General features: G+C 36.4%; 1 protein-coding gene across 4 annotated transcripts in view; it reads right to left on the reverse strand.

The window, feature by feature from the left end:
• The window catches only part of clocka (clock circadian regulator a), a 92,761-nt gene that overhangs the window by 67,048 nt on the left and 7,427 nt on the right, over nt 1-18,286 (reverse strand). For all 4 annotated transcript variants that reach the window (XM_067416994.1, XM_067416993.1, XM_067416991.1 and 1 more), the window contains exon 2: nt 8,320-8,416. The gene's annotated coding sequence lies outside the window, so the exon portion shown is untranslated. The remainder of the gene's footprint in view (nt 1-8,319; nt 8,417-18,286) is intronic.

Consider the following 18,286-nt stretch of genomic DNA (forward strand, 5'->3'; position numbering starts at 1 on the left):
GACTTTCAAATACAATAAAATAAATGAGGCTCCATCTGACTGTGTAAAGATTTTGCTGAAACGTTTTCAAGCTTAACAAAAATAAGTTCTGTTGTTTTTTTCATAATCAATTATTGTTGTTTTTCCACGTACTGATGGCCATCTCTAATCTCTGTGCTGATTATCTGTCCCGCACGTGATAATCACCAAGAAAAGGTCACTTTTGTTTCCTCGAGGACACTTTATTCCACCACACCCTGATTTCCCAGGGTTAGAGTCCCTTCTGTGGGCTTGCAGTCAACATCAAGCCCCTGTGCCTGGATCTCACAAAAGCTCCCTTTGTTAGTGTGAATGTCCAGCAGTCTGCAGACAGGAAAATGTCTGAGCAATACCGCTTTCCACTGGCAGGGCCTCGCGACGCCACTGGCAGGGCCCCATGGCGCAGCTGGCAGGAGGCCCCACGGTGAAGTTGCTGCGGCTGTTGGTCTGCTCTTTCAGAGGAACGGCGAGAAGCCAAACGCTGGCACTTACTCCAAGTGGGTCAGCCATGATCACAGCCAGAGGGAGGCAGAGGCACAGGGGAATGGAAGGAGGCAAAATAAGGATGTCAACATTGTCCATTAAAACAGATTTGCTGGAACTAACCCAGAAGATCTGGGATTTGTTTATGCAGGTGATCGATTGATTTACCTCTGTGAGCAAATGGACAAGCATACTAAGATAAGCTAATGCCTCCAAAACCGAATTGGATAGCAGGTTTCTTGAACATTCTGCCCGAGTCCGTCGGATTTCCATCGGCTGTGAGGTGAAGAGTCAAGACTATCACCCCATGATTCCACGTTCGTCATCAAGCTACGCCTTTGTTTTGAATAAGCGACCTCTAGTTGCAAAATTCATACTGTGCCTTTAATAAAATATTTTTGATCATGTTATTTCATAGTGCATTAACTAATGTCAACATACAACATTGGATCTTAAGAATATATTAGTAAATGCTGATATCAACATTAACTAAAATGAATAAATGCTGTAGAAGTATTGTTCATTGTTAGTTTACGTTAACTAAACGGATGTTAACAAAAAAAATTAAATCTTTTTGTTAAGTGTTACCAATAATTTTAATTCATCCCTCGGTTTCTTTAAAAACAAAGAAAATATTAAGGTTAAGGGGAAACACCTACAATTGAAGTGAATTTAAGAGGAGAAATGTCAGGCTTGTTATTTACATATTAAGTAAATAATTATGCTCAAATGGATGTATGAAAAAGCACCAAAACTTGATATGTTAAAGGTGCCCTATAATAAAAAATTGAATTAACCATGCCATAGTTAAATAACAAGAGTTCAGTACATGGACATCACATACTGTGAGTCTCAAACACCATTGCCTACTCCTTCATGTGTAAATCTTGTTTGTGAAAAACACCACGGAAAACAGGCTATTTTCAACATAATGCCAACTGTGACGCAATCGCTGAGATCCTTAATATGTACGCCCCCAACATTTGCATGTATCCCAATGTTCATTTTCAGGCAGAACTGCGCAGTGCGCAGCCGTCAGGAGTTCAGCAGATAAACAAGCGACACTCGAGGACAGCAAAAACAGCAGCTCTCATGGACACAAATGTCATGTTCAAGGCTGTGCAGGAGACGTGAGGACTTTTCATAGCCTTCCCACAGATAAACAATGTCAACAGTCATGGCTGATGTTTATTTACAATTGGATACTTCAACAAAGTAATTCAAAGTTGTTTGTTTGCTCAGCCCATTTTATCACGGAGTGTCTTCCTAACCTGGGACAATATAGCAGGATTCGCTCGTAAACATGACACTGACTATTGTGGCTTCTACATTACTTTGTTTGGCTAAATAAATCGAGTTATAAATCAGTATTCTACTGTCAAACTGTAACGTTACTGTAAAAAAACATTTTTACATGCTACCCAGTTCAGTTCGTGATTTCAAAGTTGAGAAGCTATCATTGTAAAATCATTGCCATGACGGATGGTAGATGTGTTAGCTGTCATTGAACAGCAGTGCAGTCAATCAGAGCAGAGCTCAACATTAATATTCATGACCCTTCCAAATAAGGCAAAAACACAGCATTACATCCTAGGGACAATTAATAGGGTTGTAAATGGACCTGTAAAACTGTATCTGGACCATTTTTGCCCTTAAATAAGCCACATACCCTCTCTTTAGATATTAGAGAACAATTTAACATAGTTTCAAATCATTCTAGGGCACCTTTAAAGCCCCACTTGGCTACTTTTGCTCTCGGGGTCCCCCTACAGTTTGGAAAAAATTATGTCCTCAACTACTGTCGTAAGCTGTCATCCTACAACAGGGGATGCCATCGCGCGTGCATTTGTTGACATGACAACCCTGATAGCCCTGAACTAGTCTCGTCTCATAACCCGCGGACCCCGTATGTCTATTTAATGGTCGCGGGTGCGCGGCGTGTTGTAAAAATATATACAGTGGTGCGGTGCGGGCCAAATAACTTCAAGCGTCCCGCGGGTCGGTGCGGTCGGTGCAGCACTAACAGTTCCCCTGAAAACTGCAAGAGGAGTTCTTCTGGCGTCGCGTGTGAAATGTCTTCATCCCAGGTAACGTTACAGTCAGTGGCAGATGCTTCAGCATGTCATATGAATATAATTTCATGGGTTTTGTTTTTTTTAAACGCCAAATAATCACGATGCTCACGTTTACAAGCCAGCGTCATTATAGTAGTCTATTGGTTACCATTTTACAGAATCTATATGATACTTCAGTAAGTTCAATGTTTGAGTGGTAGCTCACCGTAACAAGCAGGACAGCATCGGTCGGGCACGCCTCCTTCAGCTCACGCCAACGAGCAAACCCTGGTCACATTTTGATCCTCGTCCTGCCTTTAATCCCATCATTTTTTCATTTCCTCTTATTGCTTTCCTCCAACAAAACCTTTTCTTTCTTATTTGTCTCTGCTGCTTCGGACATGACTATATTATCCGACGAACAAAGTTGGGCTCGCACGTCCGAATGTAAGGAAGTGTGTGTGTTGGTGGAAGTGACGTATATGCCGTAAAGCAGTTGAATTTTGTAGTTCTTTTCTTTTTCTCGGGTTACTACCCGAAACCCGCAGTTTAAAAGTACGATTAAAAACGATACAGACCCCATCAGGCAATGGCAGACGTGTCATTCAACCTATTGTAAGTCGATTTATCATCACAAGAGTCTTAAAAAATATATTATGAAGGTTGAAAAGTTACCTAGTGCTGCTTTAATATACAAATAAAAGGTATAAGAATTATTACTCTAATAGTAAAAAAATACTAAACTAACATTGTGTGTTATTCAGGTTAAAGGCCTCACGTGTGTGTGTACCGGTTTGCTTCTGTATATTGTTATAGCCAAGCTCACGTGAGCCTCTCCCAGTCTAAAGACGGCTGATTGTGTCCACAGGTCAAATGCAGACAAACATCCTATTTCCTTTCCCTTGCTCACCTGTTACGCCTGGATGACTCAGAAAACACACAACAACTGCACAATCACACAAAGACAAACAATAGGCATCAAAAGGAGCCGAATAATCCACTAATCATTTATAACTACCATACTTAACACATCAAAAACCAAGCAAAATTATGAATGATACACATATCTACTACCGCAACTTGTAGGCACAAACACTTAAAAACAAGCACGATAAAGATTTACCGGCACCAGATTCATAATTTGTAATCCGTTATGTTCTTCTCCCACTTTTCTCAGAAGTAACTATAATATAACTATGGTAGACACGGACCACATAACATCCTGTATAAACACACACAAGAATTGAAATGGAAAGAAAACTGCTTGATTCAGCTACTGTTTTTTTATGTTATTAATAATTTAGAATAAAACAACCACTAGCTGAATCAAGCCGTTTATCTCCATTCAAATCTCCAGAATATTTCCTCAAAAATGTGACCTAGTTTCAGAACTGAAAAGGCTCAAAAGGAACAAAACTTCAGAATTTCCGATAAAATATGTAAGCAAAAACACAGGCAAAACATGCACTAAATTAATCAAACGTTAAGTACTTCAATTAAAATTAGTTATTAAAAGATTAATAATTAAATTATGCAAACATCAAAAGAATGTTAAATGCAAGTGTATAACTTTCGTTTTTTTAACTCAAAAGTAGTAAAACTTGGTGGGTCTAAGACTACGGAGCTTGACTAAAATGTTGTTTATCCAAAATCAAAAAGTTACTTCCAACTGGAAGAGGACAAACTATACGGCACTTGTTACTCAGCATTTCATCTAAAATGTCAAACCACAGGATGTTCTATGTCGCAATGGTACTTTTCTGAATACAGCACAACCCTACACTTTAACCAGGTGCAGTGTTGTTGTATTAACATAATTTTTCATATTTTAAAAGCTGGAAAAGGTGGATAATGGACATAATTTACACATTTAGGGGTATATGTTTTTTCTTTTAAATAAAAAATAATAATTAAAAAGCATTATAGTAGAACACAAAAACAGGTTGTGTGAACAGGCTCAATAGATTTTATTTATTTTTTCTTCTTTTAGCTATTAAAGGCACAATATGTAAGATTCCCCCCCCCAAAAAAAAACTGTTATATAGTTTGTTGAATTGTGTACTTCCTTTATGAATTATTTCCAAATGTTTCTAAGAATGTTTAAATCCAGAGAAATATGTTGTTACATATGTTGTAAAAAAAAATGTTTTACCATGCCTACACTGTAAAAAAATATTAGATAAGTTACCTGGTTGCCTTAAAATTTTGAGTTCATTAAAATAAAAATTTTAATTAATACAATGAAATTTTTTGATAATCGACAATCTTTATTCAAATATTATTAAAGATTTTCTAAGCATATTGGGTAATTGTGTGCGTTTTATTTGTGATGACACAGTGAAACATGCCAAATTGTGCTATTTTCATGATTTATCACATTTTATAAGTGGTTCAGATACAATAAAATGTAGAGTTTCTATTTATTGAACTGATTTCCTTCATTGTATCAACTCAATTTTTTTATTTCAATAAACTCAAAATAAAGGCAACCAGGTTACTTACTTTTTAAATTAACCCAACAAAACATTTTTACAGTTGTAATATTAATCTAGCTTGCTGCAGTGTAAACAAGTATCTTATAGCGAATGCACAGAGCATCATTATAACATCTTTCAACACACTCAAATGTATCTAATGTGAAAAATCAGCGTTGAGTTCCACCACAAACGCATGATTGAGAAAAGAGGAAGTGCTCGTCTGCGGCATAATAAAAGCTCCCGGCGTCATCAAGTTATGCCTTTGTTTTGAATAATCGACCTCTAGCAGCAAAACATGTACATATAGTGGCTTTAATTCAATTGTTTGGTAAAAAGAAATATATTTTGTGCTTTTTATATTACCAAATGTTTTTAGAATATTTGCCAAATTTTCAAAACTTTCCCAGTAAAAATGAAGGCAACTGTAGTAAAAAGCATTTGTTTTCCCCCACAGTGGTCAGACCCGTGGAGAGAAGCATTAGCATACTGTACACCCAGGCCACACATACATGATGTGTAAATATCCTGCAGGTCTTTAGTGGCCAGAATATAAAATTAGCATACAGCTGACAGGCTTGCCACAGACACGAAGGCCTGTCGTCAGCAAAGCCATATGCCATCCTCAGAGCAAAATACAGTTTTGTGGCTTCAAAAACGACACGCTGCATTTTTATGGAGGGCGGGCGATTTCTGCCGAGTCATACAGCCTCACCAAATCCTCACTTTTCCCTAGCGCACAATCACCCCTTTTCCTCCTAGTGAGAGAAAAACACCGAAACGAGTGTGACGTGAGGCGGGCTGAAGCCTAGACACTGAGATCACGGGAAACTGTGTGTGTATGTGGGATCTCCAGGGAAGAAAAAAGAAGAAAAAGGAAAAAAAAAAAAAAGTTTTTTTCCCTCAGTTCCCGAATCCCAAATCAGCACTGTAGCCTGCAGCTACATCCATCCACATGGAAATACAGAAGCAGTGCTCAGTGCAATACACATCATTTACAAATGCAAGCCTGGCATCTTCATGCAAATTACACTGCAGGTCTAAAAAAAACACAGTCTGCACAAACCAGCTGTGCGAAATCTGAATAATAATGAGAAAAGCATTCCCAATGCAGCAGCCCTGGAATGTAAATGTTTCCTTGTAAAGCAGTTTGCTTAATTAAGTCTGCTAACCACAATGATTTCAGTTCTTTCAAGAAGTTTCTAATGTAGGCAAGACATGGGTCTTTTTGACTGTTACACTCCAAAATATTTAACTTGTTAAAATGGACGAATGCAATAATTCTTCCTTTCATTTTGTCACCGTTTTTTTTTTTTTTTAATTCAAACAATTCAATCAATTAAAACAATGTCCCAATTATACAATGGATACAAATGGATACTCATTGCATTTGTATAATTTTCCATTGGCCATAACCACTTTTAAAATCTATATATGGACTGCAGTTTACTTAACTGAGTACACTGAATACAAAATTATTAATATTATATTATTATGTATTACTTTTAGTTATTAGTATTTATTTTCATGGAATGTTGGGTACTGTTAAATGTTTGAGGTAAATTCATTATTTAATATATATTAAAATAATACTTTTATACAACAAGAATGCATTTAATTGGGACAGTGAAGATTTTAACACTGTTAAAAAATATTTCAATTTCAAATAAATGCTTTTCTTTTGAACTTTCTATGAACTGTTCTTTAAAGAATCCTTAAAAAAAAGAACACTTTTTCACAAAAATATTAACTGTTTTCAACATTGATAATATAAACAAATGTTTCTTGAACAGCAAATCAGCATATTAAAATGATTTCTGAAAGATCACGTGACAATGTATTTTAAATTAAAATAATATATTTCACAATATCACTATTATATTGGGGTGCACATAAGTTTTTCAGTCTGGTTCTCTTGAGAGCACCTGGAGATTTGGTTTGGTGCTCACACAGTGTGACCCATTAAATATAGGTAAGGTGTTTTATATATAAAATGATAAATAAAGTGTGATAGCCTACTATTAGATAAAAAAAAAATACAAATGTAATTATTTATAGTACACTTAAAGGAAGTGTATGTAAGATTGTGGCCAAAACTGGTACTGCAGGTGTCTCCCCAATCCCTCTCCCCCTGACTCAAGGTTGCCAGATAGGCTGCAGGATCAGCAGGAACGTTTGCAGCTGCGGTAACTAGAGCAGATCTGGCAACCCGGATGCCGAAACATGACTGACTTCGTGATTGGTCGATAGGTGGAGGGCGGAGCTTCAGGCCAAAACACAACATGTCAACATCAACATCAGTTGAGGGCTGCAACAACTTTTAAATGACAATATCCTGGCCGGACTACTGTTGTCAGTGATATTTGATATACAGAGTATTTGATGTCTGGTGACATATCAGGGCCATTTTATGATTAATTGAAATACATTTCCTTTAAAAATACAATGGTAATATTTACATTTAATATGAATTTTCAACATTTTCAAACCTAAAATCAGCAAGCTTTTATTTTGGCGGGTTGCCAGGACGTTTTTTTTAGCTGGTTTTAGCACTGCTGAGTGAAGCGCGTCAGTGAATGGCACAGCTTTGCGTTTAGCTCTGAAACTGGCAGATTTATTATGCATTCAGTTCAGATGGAAATCTTACACAGTATTACAGTTATTCAATCTAAAACACTGATTGTGCATTAACAGCGGTCAACCATGTCGGTACGCAAATGAGCGTTCTGAACCCAGCACATTTTTTATTTTAGTCACATGTGTGCACCCTTATTTAAATGTGTACAGTAGTTATTAATTAATACTAGTATTTTAATGCTTAAAAAAAAAGAATAATAATGTATTAATTAGTTAATAATAAACATTTTAATCTTTTGGCTCATCACTTTAGTTACAGACTGGTTCCCATTCGCTTTCAAAACCAAACAGTGTATATTTAACTGAATAAATACATCCTCCTTGTAAACCAGCGCTGTGCTCCATCTCTGTCCAGTTCAGCCATTTGTAGTTTCATGTCCGGGGCTATTAAGCTATTAAGTGAGTCAGACCCTCAGCAAAACTGGAGTGCAGTCAACATGAAAAATCACAACACTGTCATAAGCACACAGCCCGTCATATCATAATAACAAGATAAAGGAAGCACAAAATGACTAAGAAGCCATTCACACAGGACACGTGAACTCTTTCCAACATGTCATGGACGTGACACAATGGCCAACAACAACAATACACTGTCTATTCAAGAAGTAACGTCTTCAAATGATCTTTATTTGGGGACTGTCAAACCTTACCTTCTTTAGGTTGGAAAAGTTGCAGAAGGGCTCTTGTAGATTGTCATTGAGCGTTAAGTCCAATCTAAATAACTCAAATCCAATGGCAATGGAAAGGCTGCAAAGGCAAAAAAGAAATAGTTAAGCACTCTTTTCTAAAGGTGAGCATACATCAGGTGTATTCTGACATTTAGAAATAAATGACAATATCAACAACCTGTTTGAATGCATGTAACTTTAATGACAATACAATTGAAATGTGTTTTGTCACAATTTGCTGACTATTATTTTGCAGCAAAATGTGCCAGCAAACCGGGTCACGGTTTACATGTGCGGTGTGCTGCTGTGGAAGTGTACAGACCTTGTGTCTAGTTCTAAGAAAAGTTCTGCGTCCACCCACTAGCTTCTCCATTTGTCCCAGAGGTTCTGATTAGAGATGAAATCACAACTAAAACATCTGGGTCATTTGGAGTCTTCACACATACACACCCAAATCATGGGGCTCCCGTTGAACCGCGACAAAATACTGTCCTCCCATGCAAACATCTCACTGTTACTCCTTTTGCCTCTAAACGGAAGTCCAACTCAACAGGGAAATCTCAGCGCTAAAGACCACGAGCTGACAACTGGCTGGTAACAGAAGGATTAGGTTCAATCCCAAATACATTTATTCATTTTTCCGTTTTATCTGAATACTACAATAAAATTGATTTGTCCTAGGGAGACAGTAACAAGGACAGAAAAGCCTCCCAGTCTAGTCCAGTGGGTTATCGCACGGCAATTATAGTACTGTTAGTGGCACTGGATTAAAGTGTCAGGTGACTAAACGCATCAGCAAACTGCCATGGTCAAAATACAGCTTTCCTTTTTAATTTAAGGGGTGACCCGCTGTAATGGTTTGTCATTTAAAAATATGGAGAAAAATAGCTTTGTCTTGGGAAGAGTGTGTTAAGGGCTCTCAACAGCCTATAGGAAAGTCAGTTCATTATCGAGGATGCAAAGAAAAACATCACTGTCTGTTATTACTGAATATGATTGATTGACTTTATACAATTGTTTACACAATCTGCACATTTGGGGATGAAATAACCAATACATTTGCCAGATTACCAAATTAGAGGCAGAGTTTTGTTTGAAGCACTTACTAACTAAGTTAAACTTATGTATCGGTTTTATCTAGTTTCACAAACTTGTTAACCAATGTCCAATTGTTCAATGTCACGAACTATCTGATATTCTGGCTCTCAAATAGTGAATGAAGTGTGAAGATAAGTGTAAGTGAATGTGTTAGTTGATCTATAATGTTGAATCTATAATCTTTAAGTCGCTTTTATAAAAGTGTCTTATAGTGTGCATACTGAGACAAATCAATAGCACTGACATATTTTAAGATATGTCAGTGCCGGTTGCTTCAGTTCAAACAGCTCAAACAGGTATTTTAGCATAGAGCCTTAAAGCTAGCGTTGAAAAAGCACCAGACAAATCAACTTGATTTGACTGAAAATGCAAACATCGAGTCAAACTTTTTAATTACAAAGACTTTAGCAACACTGCCATTCTATGGTCTCTAGGTTCAACTTCTGTTTACACTCGCTTCATGTCAACAGGGAAGTGAGTCCTTTAATGCTCACAATTCATTTTCTGCTAAAAGCTTCCAATATTCCTATCATCATTTATTATTTTTATCTTCAAAAGACAAAAAACAAAACCCTAGCTGGAAAACCAGCAATGACCTAAATTGATAAAAAAACACATGACTCACAGTCCTCTACAATATGCCATTTTTGATTGATAAGCACTTGGGCTTTATATGTAATGGATCCTTGCCAACTAGTTTACAACATTCAACCAACCATGCATCTGATAATTCAAACTGCTTATAGGGAACCAAAAACAACAGTCATGCATCAAATTTAGAATGGCAAAGATAAAACCGCTTTATTCAGCCATGATGGTAATTCAAATGTAACCAGGAAATCAAATTAAGGAAGATTTTGTAAACTGTCACCGTCCCACAGGTGGGACGCTTGGCACTCTTTTTTTGATGGCCTTTTTTTTTTATCGCATGTTTTAGTAATCATCATAAATTAAGTATCATTCGAAAGCTTGTAAACTGTGCTCAAATTTCTTCTAGCAGGCTCTGCTATAGTGGACATTGTCATGTTTCATATTACAAAATTTATTTTAACTACTTTATAATCAAAATCTTTTCTAATCTTGACATATCGCCGGAAAGGTCAGAGTCTCAAGGTTTCATATTTGGTGAATGTTTTGTGATGGAAGTGATATTTGGACAGAAATTTAAAGGAAAATGCATTAAAAAAACAATCAATGGAATGTGGATTACACCTGGTGGCTATTTTTGGTACTGCGCCCAAACAAAATCTCATGGGAACTTCCAATTTTTGTGATATCAACTTCAAATTTGAAACACAACTTGGTTAGACACGCGGCTTTGATTTTATAGTAAATTTAGAGTAAAACATTTTTTGTAAAATATATATTCTATATAAAATACAAATATTAAATACAGTATTTTTCATTTACAGTTAACGTAAACTTCTATAACTTTTTTATACTTTAATATTTGAGAATTGCTTTCACTTCAACAATAATCAGCTGAGTGATGTCTTTAAAACTGAGGTTTATATTCCAATGCATTTTGGAATTACAACCATTTAAGTTTGGATAGTGCATTTTTATGTCAATTTTCAAAAAGGGGGGTGACAGTTAAGGGGTTTAAGGCACAATATGTAATATATTTTGATTGAAATACCTAAAAACCACTAGAACAATGTTATATATTTTGTTGACGTGTGTACTTACATCATCCCAAACGTTTCCAAGAATGTTTAACTCCAAAAAAAATCTGCCATTTTAACCAGTGTTTCGGACCGTGTCCTTACGTTGCCTGTCAATGACGCCATATTCGCACTACCCCTTTGATTTCCGTAGAAACCACGGAAACACCAAGAAAGTGTTAATATAGTGTGTATTTTATTAGACACACAAGCAACTGGATATGCATTTATCAACAGAAAACGAATTGTTATGCAGCAAAACACGGAAGGTCTTGATTTATAATCTTGATTTACCATGTTTTTACCACACCTCAGCAAAAACATTCTTTATACCAGTTTTAAACCACCAAACTTAAATGTTTGTGTATTGCTTAGGAATTTCCAATATTTTCGATATCAGGGTTGATGTTTTTTTTTTACTTTTTAATGCCAAGGATCCCTAAACAATCCCCTTGTTAACTATTACTACTATTACTATTGTTTACTTGTTAGCTATAGTAACTAAATGGATCTAATAGCTAAGTATGTTTAAGTGAACTCTTTTATAGTCATCTAAACATCTATGGAACTCAAACCACACACACATCTATTTAAACTAATGTGTTACTGACATTTTGAGTTTGCATGCTACACTTGTGGTGTGTGTTACTGTAAATTTTATTTTGTTAACGTGCTGTGCCAATCATTATTATTTGTTTATTCATTTATATCGTTATTTCCACCACTTAATCTAGCCACTCTTCTTTAAAACACAATGATGTTTTATTTTGTGTGTCTTTGTGTTTCACGTTGCCTCTCATATTGGGTTATTTGAACCGCAAACATGACTCGCTGCCCCTCAAACCTGTAAACCCCATTCACCGGTTCTAACACTATAGCGATACTAACTCTATAGCGGTTGAACAGAGCATTGCAATTATTTCTCATTTAAAGTACAATCAAATGGACTTCTCATTTTTGATACAGATTTTGCGGGGGGGGGGGGGGGGGATAAGGATGAAAATTATAAATCATATATAATAAATACTGCAATATTCCTTACAAATTGCGATCTCATGGTGTCTTTAAGCGTAACAGGCTTCTGATCTCACACACGAAACAGTCTTTTGAAGCAGAGCCCAATGCGAAATACAGAGCGGGAGATTGTAGAGAGAGCAGATGGAGGCATGCATACGTGCGGGTTCGGTGGAGTGGGTGGATGTTGAGAGCTCTGGGCATCCAAAAGGACTCCAACCCACTCTCCCACAATGCAGTCACATGTCCCTCTGGACACAAGGCTGGTGCCCAGCATCGGGTCCTAGCGTCCCACTGAGACTGCCAAAACGAACTGATATCTGCTTCAGTTTCATCCCTTAAAGCACAGGGAGGAAATGTAGGACAATTGTGGAAAAACTGAAATGCCAGGGAATTCCAGCCTGCCTCGGACCACCCAATAAAATTAGTGAGTGGAAATTTGACTTTTCTGAACAGATCGGAAATTAGACACATCGACTTCAAGGGAATGGGAAGCAGTACAGAAAACTAGCTTCCTGCATTTACCATCACATGTCATCAAAACACAAAAGCTGAAAGGAATATCATCATTCCCACCGCTCTCTGATTGACATAAGTTGCTCGGATATGGGCACTAGACATTTGAAGATGATTTGTAAATGGAAAGTTAATTTCCTATGTAGGCTGAACCAAAATGTAATTTGTTTGGCAGGAAAGACAATCTCAGAGAGTCTTATGAAATGGCGGCATTGAGAACAAGAGCTCAGGTGGCCTCTTGACCTGAAATCATTCTCAAAAAGAAAAGCAAACATCAAAGAACTGCCGGTTAATGACCTCACAAGCACATGGTTTTAAAAATGTGCGCAAATATAACAATTAACAATGTTAACAAGTGGCCAAAGTACACAAACAAATGCGTCTGTAAATAAACTGAAGGCACAACGAGAAAAAAGCTTCAAGGTAAGTTTGGGAACAAAGACTAAAGACATTATCATAAGATGTAATGTTATTATTTCCATTGGTTGCCCCATTTAACAGACAGGAGCAAACAGGAAGTGGTATAGCATGAGACTTTTCCTTGGCACTTGTCAACCTCCGTATCTCTGCTCCTCTATAACTTTACAAATTGAGGAAAAAAGCACCACCACATTGCTCAATTTAAAAAGTCTTAGTTTAAAATTGCTTCTCAAAACCATGGCACCTTTTCTTTAAAATCTACACGCAAACAAGAAAAACGTCACATCTCTTGCAAAAGTTTGATTCTTCTAAAAATGTTGTTTTTTATAGTAACTCTACACACAAAACCATTAAATGATCAGCCACATACACGCCAAACTACATAGAGAAGTGAAAAATGTATCTTGTTCAGTGTGCAGAGGTTTGAAATTAACTTTATACAACTGATGAATTTTACAGTTATTGAACTGAGCTGAATGACGACACTATTGGCTTTTTAGAGCTGCTTTTTTTTACAGCAGAATTTAAAATTGCTACAATACCGTGAAGCATCTTTGAAACAATCTGTAATGCATAAGGCGCTATAGAAATAAAGGTGACGACTTGTATGTATATTCAGTATGTATTCACAAAATAAACAAAATTCAAGGGTGAAATTTTTATTTGTTTCTCAGAATATTTCAACATGATCAAAATAGCTTTATTTACACTTTAAACAGAAATGCAAGAGGGTAACAATTATGGATTTATTTCTGAAAACATTGAGTTTTGATTTCAAAGTGATTTGTTTCCCAAATGAAATACAACAGCTGCTAGTTTTGAATGATGTGTCTACACTGTAAAAAAAATATGTTCAATAAGTTATGACAACATATGTTTTTACATTGCTTTAACTTTTTATTTGTTATACAAGATGTAACTCATTTTTTAAAGTCAGTTTAACATCATTTAAGTTGAAATAACTTAAACATCCAAGTCGATTGTACTGCAAAAGTTTCCTCTTTTTTTTTTACAGTGTACTGTAAAGAAGTTTGTTTAATAATTGCAAACTGAGTGTAAAGCATATAATGTGCTTGCTGTTTTGCAGACTTGATCTGAAGATTCGAAACATGAGTGAATGGAGTCGGCCTCAAGTACTTTAAGAAAAACAGTGTAAAAAAAAAACGAATCTAAGTCCAGACATTTGGGCAACACTACATTTTAAGGTCAAATTTGTTAACATTAGTTAATGCATGTCTCAAACTAATATTGAACAATACTTTATAGAATTTATTAATGTAGTGTGATATAAATGTACGATATTAATACATTAATGAGTGTATTATGAACAAACATGAATTAAAAATAGACATTAATATTATAAATAATATCAAAAATGAACACCAAATTCATCTTTGATCACCCAAAAAATTTCTTCATGCCTTAAAATGCGCTTGAATGTAACTCTACACACCTTTGCTTCATTTAGTATACAATAATCCAAAAATATGTAAATTAGCCCCGCCTCCACTCACTCGCACCAGCTCAGAGACTTACTCGCTCAAGTTACTGTAGTAAGCGCTGCAAGATATCGAAATCGAGATAATGATTTTGTATAGCTTTACAACGTCGACACATGACAGTAATTATTATGATTAGCCTTTTGCTTGACTATGGGCGCGTCTCAATCATCTCACTAGTTCAGTAGTCAGAGCACTGATCAAGGAGTCAGCCCATTGACTTATGTCCTAATCAGTGCCCTAGTGAGATGATTGAGACGCGCCCTATGTTATCAAACAGCTAATAATGTGTTGCTAATGTTACACAAACCAAGTTCCCATTTTGCCATCTTTGTCTGCCTTCTAAAAATCAGCATTTTAGAAACGCGTTGAACAACTTATCACATCAGTGAAGAAAGGCATCATATAACATGCATCATATACATAATTCACTCACTATATTGCTAAAAGTACCTGATTTTTACCCAGATCAACTGAAAAATATCCCGGGATAACCTGCTTCTCTTGAGACTCCCCTGCTAGTTCGCTGTTAATTATGCAACCCAGGCTCATTGGAAATACGTGACTCTGCCTACATTTTTGCAACACTCGAATTATGTACCTCCAGGTATGTTTACCTGCACTTTTGGGGTAAAACGTCCACCGGAGGTGCTAATTGGTAATATTTTTTCTCCATGACATCATGACTGATCTCACAGAATGAATATTTATAGCCTAATTTTATATTTTGGAGTAAATCACTCCACTCCTACCCTAAACTTACCAACTCTCAACAATATAAAACACGTAACAGGCAAATAAATGTACAGTCACATGTATTTATTGCAAAAACTGACCAAAAAACTGTATAAAAGTATTAACTCATGTTGCATTCCAAGTCTTCTGAAGCCATTCGATATCTTCATGTTTTAGTCGTTGAAATGATGATCGCGCTCCTTTGCGAACAGAACACACACGCAAGCGTTCATTCATATTTCCGATTCAAATGATACACACAAGTTGAATGACGCGATCGGTCACGAGACACACGAGAGCCAATGGCATTTTACAACCAAAGCTGACGTAATGAAGCAATTGGTCACGAGACACACGACAGCCAATGCTGTCAAAGCTGACCTGACGTTTCTTCCGGCGGCAATATTTGAAATTTATTAATAATCTTTGGCTGATGGATTCGACGTTACTGATCGCTTTTGGGGATTTTCTTCACACAAATCAATCGTTTGGCCTCGGAACACTTGGAATATTTGTACTTTCTGAATAAATTATGCATGCAGTCGTATCTGCCTGTTATATTCTGTTTTTTATAATACACAAATGGGTAGGTTTAGGGAAGGGATTGAGTTACGCTTTCAAAATGTGTCTGAATATGTGTGTGTGTCCACAAGGTAAATGGATTTAAAAACATATTAAATAGTTTTTTTTTTTGAAAATGTAAAAATGCAGAATGTTTCTTGTGATGGGTAGGTTTAGGGGCTGTGTGTGTGTGTGATGGGTAGGTTTAGGGGCTGTGTGTGTGTGCGTGTGTGTGTGTTGGGTAGGTTTAGGGGTAGGGGCAGTGTAGGGGGATAGAATGAAACGCCGTTGATAAACATGCTAAAAAGCGATTATGCGTCTTGATAGAACGCCAAAATGGCATACGAATTGGCGTGTCATATATACGTCATTTCATGAGATCAGTCTGGGAATGGAGAAAAAATATTACCACTTAGTGCCTCCGGTGGACGTTTCACCCAAAAAGTGCAGGTAAACGTACCTTGAGGTACATAATTAGGGTGTTGCAAAAATGTAGGCAGAGTCATGTAGTTGATGTGATTGGTCAGTTTGTGACGTCAGAAACACAGGAGATTTCAAAACGTGTTTTTGTCTTTAGTGTCTTTGGTTCACAGCAGTTTTAAGGAGAAAATACTCAGCAATAATAATATGACTTATGAATTTGCAAATGGTTTGTCTATGAAAGCATATTAAAAACACCACATAGACATAAAAACAACATTTTTTAAAAATATGTTACCACAGAGGTCTTTAAAACAACATGTTCTGCTACATTCCCCTTTTCTTCTTTTATTACTGAACACAGTGGTGTCCAGATGTAAACAGCTCAATAAACATACTTTAATCAAATGACTGAATCAAATGTTTGAATTGAGCTGACAATTTCAGAACGGCATTGTGTCAGCAGCTGTGTATTCTGTGAATCATTCCAACAATAAGGTATCTTTGCAGAGCAAATAGGTTAATCAAGATCTGCTGTTGTGCTCGTTGAGAATTGCTGGTGGCCAGAAGTTTATATGTTTAAGGAACTAATGTTTAAAGTTTGAACGAGAAATCAAACCACAGAATCTCACTAGATAAATTGCCATTCAAAAGTTAGGAGTCAGATTTGTTTTTGAAAGAAGCCTCTCGTTGCATTTACTTGATCAGAAAAACAATACTCTAAATCATTATTACAACTTAAAATGTTCTATTTTAATGTATTTAAAAATGTAATCTATTCCTGTGATCAAAGCTGAATTTTCAGCATCATTACTCCAGTCTTCACTCTTCAGGGTCACATGATCCTTGCAAATATTTTGATTTTTTAAGAAACATTTCTTATCACCATCAATGTTGAAAGTAGCGTAATATTTTTTTGGAAACAGTGTTTAACTTGTTTTTTGTTTTTGTTTTTTTATTATTATTAAAGGTTAGGAAAAAAAAGCATTTATTTGAAATAATCTTGAGCGACATTACCACCGGAGGAACTTTCCCCAGGAACTAGGGACTTTGGTTTGGTACTCTTTGCGTTTCGACCGCAAGAACCAGGGTCTAAATGAAGTGCCGTGTAAAAATGTCCCCCTCAGAAAGTCCCTGTTTGCAAGGTAGGACTTTTTCAAAGTTCAGGAACTTCTGGGGGTGGGGCTTGGGCTGTGAACATGCTGATTGGTCGAGTTCAAGCATCATTTTGATTGGTTCCAATAAGAGTTGTTTGCTATTCGAATCCACAATAGAGTTTAAAAAAATACGACAGATGGACCGACAATGAATCACGCTTTATTAAGTTTATATGTGGACGATGAAATCCAGCAGGAACTGGAAAGTCATGCACAATCCTATGTCACCAGACTAATTTGCCTTCGACTAAAATCTTCATGTTAATTTAGACCACGATTGGAAACGTATATATAGCAACAGGTCCTGCATTTTTTTAAGAAACCTTTCTTATTACCATCAATGTTGAAAGCAGTGAAATATTTTTGTGGAAACCGTGATATTATTTGAAATAATATTGAGCAACACTGGGGCCCAGCCCTGGGGCAGTTTCCTAGGAAAAAAGTTCCTTTTATAAATGTCTTTTATAGATGTCTTTACTGCCACTTTTGATCAATTTAATTAATATTTGCTGAATAAAGGCATACATTTCTTTTAAAAAAAAGAAGGAAAAAAGATAAATACTGACCCGAACAGCTGGCATAAAGTAATCCTGACTATCCATTTAAAACAGTAAACACATTACATCACAAGAGTGTTTGTCACTATGAATTATTTCACATTTATTTTGAACAATTTAGACAACAGCTTCTAGATTATCCTTTACTTGTGAACATTTAACCAACGAGATGCTCCTCAGACGTCAGAAAGCGTGACCCTGGCCGGAAGATCAACTAACCAGAACAACAAGTCTTTAAGACACACTGTCCACTCCGTATGGATGGGTTTGGTTGGCTTCTGCTACTACAATGGTTGCTTTTATGCCCA

This window comes from Pseudorasbora parva, chromosome 15 (genome assembly GCF_024679245.1).
Source record: "Pseudorasbora parva isolate DD20220531a chromosome 15, ASM2467924v1, whole genome shotgun sequence".
NCBI lineage: Eukaryota > Metazoa > Chordata > Actinopteri > Cypriniformes > Gobionidae > Pseudorasbora > Pseudorasbora parva.